Source organism: Somniosus microcephalus, chromosome 26 (assembly GCF_052327205.1).
Source record: "Somniosus microcephalus isolate GS21.2 chromosome 26, FLI_Smic_1.0, whole genome shotgun sequence".
In the NCBI taxonomy this organism is placed as follows: Eukaryota; Metazoa; Chordata; class Chondrichthyes; order Squaliformes; family Somniosidae; genus Somniosus; species Somniosus microcephalus.
Window position 1 is genome coordinate 35,396,077 of NC_141012.1, and position 5,665 is coordinate 35,401,741.

Consider the following 5,665-nt stretch of genomic DNA (forward strand, 5'->3'; position numbering starts at 1 on the left):
GACCCAAAGTGTTGAGACTGCACTGGGCTAAGTCTCAAATTCACATTCCTGTTCCTGTGCCCAAGGTGTGGTATCCCTCCTTGTCCTCCTAAATCTCACAATACAAGCAACCATAACATCCACCTCCATTGTCCAACTTCATGGGACTGCCCTCGCATGGTTTCAGTCCTATCTGTTCCAAGCTTCAAAGCTGACATCCTATCTATGACCAAGACAGCTTAGTTACACTTCGGTACCTCGGTCTCACCACTGCGGAAACAATTATCTATGCCTTCGTCACCTCTCATCAATTTCTCCAATCTCCTCATGAAACTTGGATTCTCAAGTGTGAATGAGAAGCTCAGCAGCCATGTATGCTGCCCTGCACTAATGTCTGTAACATTTGCATATTGATTTATCATTGGCCCGCAGGCATCTGTAAGGAATACCTGTTATATTCACATGTGATCACATGCTGAGTTGTCATTGGCCTGCAGGCATCTGTAAGGACTGCTATTGTTTTGGAGGACCCAGGGTCCTGACTCCATCTTGGCCACACTGTGCTGTACTGATATGAGTAAGCACAGACCTGATGCTTCATTAAAAGAGTTTAAACTGTAAGGCCTAGAAATTGAGTTTGCGCTGCGCCAGGGCTTTAGCGCCGGAAGTTAGCGCCGGCGCTAAGTCCCTTTGCGCGCGCCAAAAATTCAGTAGCGCCGCGCCCAAACGGCTGCCGGCGCCACTGAAGGGTTTTAGCGCCTGAAAACTGGTGCAACGCGCCGCATTGCGGCGCTATTCCGGCGCTGCGGCGCCCGCTGCGGTGCGGCAGGCTCGGGAAGTGCAGGCCTCCTCCTTCCGTTAAGGAGGAGCTGCCTGCACCCGGCCGCGGCCCGCGCAAATCTCTTCAAAAATGAGCCCGGCACCTCGGACAAGTGCCGGGCTTGCATCTGTTCTGGGGGGGGGGGGGGGGGGAGAAGTCCGGGGAGGGAGCTGCGGGCAGGCGGCCGGCGGGAAAGCGGCCGGCCGCCGCGCCTCCTTAAAGCGCCGGCGCAGACTCCGGCAACACTCGTTTGCCGGAGCCTTAGTTGCGGCTGCCACTGGCGAGGCGGCCGCAACTGAATTTCGGCTTGGGGCCGGGTTACCACGGCAACCGGGACGCTGCGCACACTGATGACGTCATCGGTGCCGGCGCAGCGCTACCGGTCTACCGCCGCGGAAGGGCGCCAGGCAATTTAGGAACCGGCGCCAATTGCAGCGCTAGGCCCTCTAGCGCCGCAAAATCGGTGCTAAGGGCACTGAATTTCTAGGCCTAATACTCCGTTGTCCTGCAATTTATTATTTTTGTACAAAGTGTGCAAAACAAGACATGGTGTCAGAACAGGGATTTGAAATGGACATCGTTGGAGCTCCCTTACCTCGAATGAATTGGGAATCCTTGAACTTACATAGAGAATGGTGCAAGTTCATGCAACACGTGGAATTAATGTTCTCGGGTCCGTTGAAAAGAAAAGGAGAGGAAGAAAAATGCAGCTACCTACTCCTGTGGGTCGAAGAAAAAGGGAGAGACATTTTTAACACATGGTCTCTCACCGCAGATGAAGCAAAGGTACTGAAAATTTATTTTGACCGTTTTGAAGCATATGTGATGCCCAAGACAAATACGATATTCGCTAGGTACAAGTTTCAGGAGAAAGTACAAGGAGCTAGTGAGTCGTTTGAACAGTTCGTGACTGAGTTAAAACTACTGGTAAAAGACTGTGAATATGCCGATAAAGATAAGATGGTCAGAGACCGCATCGTGTTTGGAATACATTCAGCTAAAGTGAGAGAGAAACTTTTGAATGTTGGGTCCGGGCTAACGCTGGACAAAGCTATGGACATAGCTAGATCGCATGAGATAGCCCAAGCACAGTTGAAAACCATAACCGGCGCCATGAGCAGCTCGAGTGAACAGACAGTGCACGCAGTTAATAGATACACACCAAAGAACATTGCCCAGAGAGTGTGTTTCAGAACAGAAAGAACAGCGAGAGTTCTGAAAATGGGCGACACAGACATAAAACGCTTCAAAAACTGTGGATACTGTGGAAACAACTGGCATGGAAAAAAGGAGTACTGCCCTGCCAAAGGAAGGCAATGTACTAAATGTGGTAAACGGAACCACTTTGCTAAAGTTTGCAAGACTGTTTTCGGAAAAGCAGTACACACAGTGAGTGATAGCCAAATGCCAGATAGAGAGCCAAATGCAGAGGAACTGTTTATTGATTCTGTGTCACAGAAAAAACAGATTTCAGGGACTGAGCAAGCCTATGCCGATATTGAGATAGGAAAACAGGGCAAAGAGCTTAAGTTTAAACTAGACACTGGATCTCAGGTTAACGTAATTCCTCTGAGTGAGTATCACAGCTTGAAGGATGAGTGTGAGCTACAGCCCACCTCACACAGACTGACCAGCTATGGGGGTGAGCAGCTCATTGTAAAAGGCACATGCGTGATGAAATGCAAGTACAAAGAAAGCGACATGATGTTGAACTTTTACATTATTGACACTCAAGCACCTCCAGTGCTAGGTCTAAAGGCATGTTTAGACATGGATCTCGTCAAGCTAGTGCTATCATTGACAGCACCAGTTGAGAAGCAGACAGTCATGGAGGAGTTTGCTGACGTTTTCAAAGGAATCGGACTATTCCCAGGTGAATGCACTATTCACCTTGACCCAGCAGCAACCCCTGTGCTTTGCCCACCGAGAAGGATACCCCTTGCTCTACGTAGTTGCCTGAAGGAGGAGCTGCAGAGCATGGAGAATACAGAAATCATCGTCCGGGAAACAGAACCGACAGAGTGGGTCAACGCGTTAGTAGTGGTTGAGAAACCATGTACAGGCAAGCTCAGAGTCTGTCTCGACCCCAGAGATTTGAACAAGGCTATCAAACGCCCTCACTACCCTCTACCAATGCTAGATGACATCACACCCAAGCTAGTGGGAGCACGTTACTTCAGTGTAATGGATGCACGATCAGGATACTGGAATAACAAGCTCACGGAAAAGTCATCTAAGCTAACAACGTTCAACACACCATTTGGACACTACCGATTTCTGCGTTTACCATTTGGTCTTATCTCAGCTCAGGATGAATTCCAGCGGAAGATCGACGAAACCTATGAAGGCCTCGACAGAGTAGTCGCAATCATAGATGACATCCTCATCTATGGCAGGAATAGAGAGGAACATGACAGGAACCTCCGTGCGATGCTACAATGATCACGGAGCAAGGTATCCGGCTCAACCCCGAGAAAAGCATAATCGGATCCACCGAGATCAGTTATTTCGGGCATCGCCTCTCAACTGATGGCATTAAGCCGGATCCAGAGAAAATCGCCGCCATCAAGAGGATGGAGCCGCCGAAGAACCGCGCAGAGCTAGAGACAGTACTAGGCATGGTTAACTACTTAGCCAAGTTTGCCCCGAGCCTCTCCGAAATCAACGCACCCATGCGTCAGTTGCTCAAACAATCCAATGAGTTCCTCTGGGACAAACAACATGACACAGCATTTCAGAAAATAAAAGACCTAATCACCAGAGAACCAGGACCAGTTCTTGCCTACTTCGACCCCAACAAAGAGCTCAGACTACAAGTGGATGCGTCAAAGTACGGACTAGGTGCAGTATTACTGCAAGAAGGAAAGCCCATCGGCTATGCTTCCAGATCTCTCTCAGGCAGTGAAATCAACTATGCTCAAATCGAGAGCTATATGCATTTCTGTTCGGATGTAAGCGTTTCCACCAGCACGTCTATGGCCGACAAGTCATTGTGGAATCCGACCACAAGCCCCTCGAGTCAATCATGAGGAAACCACTAGCCGCAGCCCCACCAAGGCTACAGAGAATGATCCTTCAGCTGCAGAAGTATGACTTCACAATCATTCACCGTCCAGGCAAAGACATTCCTGTCACAGACACGCTCTCCAGAAAGTCTCTTAGCTACCAGGACAGCAGCCTCAGTGAAGGCATGGATGTGCAGGTGCATATGGTGTACAACAGCTTACCTGTGAGTGACTCAAAACTGAAGGAGATCCGAGCAGGAACAGAGAAAGATGCACAACTCACACTGCTGAGCAAAGTCATACATGAAGGATGGCCTGAGGAAAGGAGGAAATGCCCTCAGAGCATATCTGAATTCTGGAACCAGAGAGACAAACTGTCACAAATCAACGGAATCGTCTTCAAAGGGGAGAAAATCATCATTCCTACCAGTCTCAGAGAAGAGATGTTGACAAAAATTCATGCTGGACATATGGGCATGGAAAAATGCAAACAAAGAGCACGTGACATTATGTTTTGGCCTGGAATGTGCAAACACATTGAGGACATTGTCGGAAAATGTTCCATTTGTCTAGAACGCCGCCCATCAAATGTCAAAGAGCCCATGATACCTCACCGTATACCAGACAGGCTCTGGCAGGTCGTCAGCTGCAAGCAAGTGCATGCAAAACATGTACAGAGACAGCAACACCAAAAGAGATACTATGACAGGTCAGCTAGACTACTGCTGCCGCTGCACAATGGAGAATCCATCAGAATCCAGGAGCATGACTACTGGAAGCCTGCAGTCGTCATCCAGCCAGCTGACACTGAGCAATCGTATCACGTCCGCACCCCAGAAGGACAGGTGTACCGCCGCAATCGTAGGCACCTCCTGAACACCAAGGAACAACACCGTCATTCTGACGAGAGGTCAAGCCTAGAGTTATCCTTGACTTGTGAACTGCCAAAGGGTGTAGGCGGATCGCTGCCCTAAAAAAACTACATCGTTATTGAAACGTTGAGATGTTTTCAGTGCTAGTTAAATGTTGAGTTTACTTATATGTTGATGCTACTGAGAACATTATGTAGAAGGTTCAAAAGTAATGCATAACATTTTTCTTTTAAAAGAGAGGGGATGCAACATTTGCATATTGATTTATCATTGGCCCGCAGGCATCTGTAAGGAATACCTATTGTTTTGGAGGACCCAGGGTCCTGACTCCATCTGGTCCACACGGTGCTGTACTGATATGGGTAAGCACAGACCTGATGCTTCATTAAAAGAGTTTAAACTGTAATACTCCATTGTCCTGCAATGTATTATTTTTGTACAAAGTGTGCAAAACAAGACAATGTCCACTTGTCCATCACCCTTATCCTCGCTGACTGACATTGGCTCACCAACCCCTAGTGCATTGAATTGAAAAAGTCTAATTCTCATCATCAAATTCCATCAAGGCTTCACTCCACTTTATCACTGCAACCTCCTCCAGCCTCAAATCACAAATTGGTCCTCCAACACTGGCCTTTTGTGCCTCTTCCATCTCCCCCACCCTGCTCCGCCTGCACCCTCTTCAACCTAGCACTGTCGGCAGAACCTGCAGCTCTTCTCTCTGGAACTCCCTCCCGAAACCCTTCTGCCTCTCAAATTCTTTCTCCACCTTTAAAGCCTTCAAAACCCATCTTACCGAATACGCTTTTCGTCAGGCCTCCTAACTTCCTTCCATGGATCAGCGCTGGTGCATATATATTTCTTTTTTTTTTAACCCTTCTGTAACGTAACTGCAAGTTGCTGTTTACATGAGGAAATATTCTGGCTTGCCAGGAATTTCCAGCATCACTGTTTCATTAAGTTAATCTGAAAACTATCCTGACGGTCTT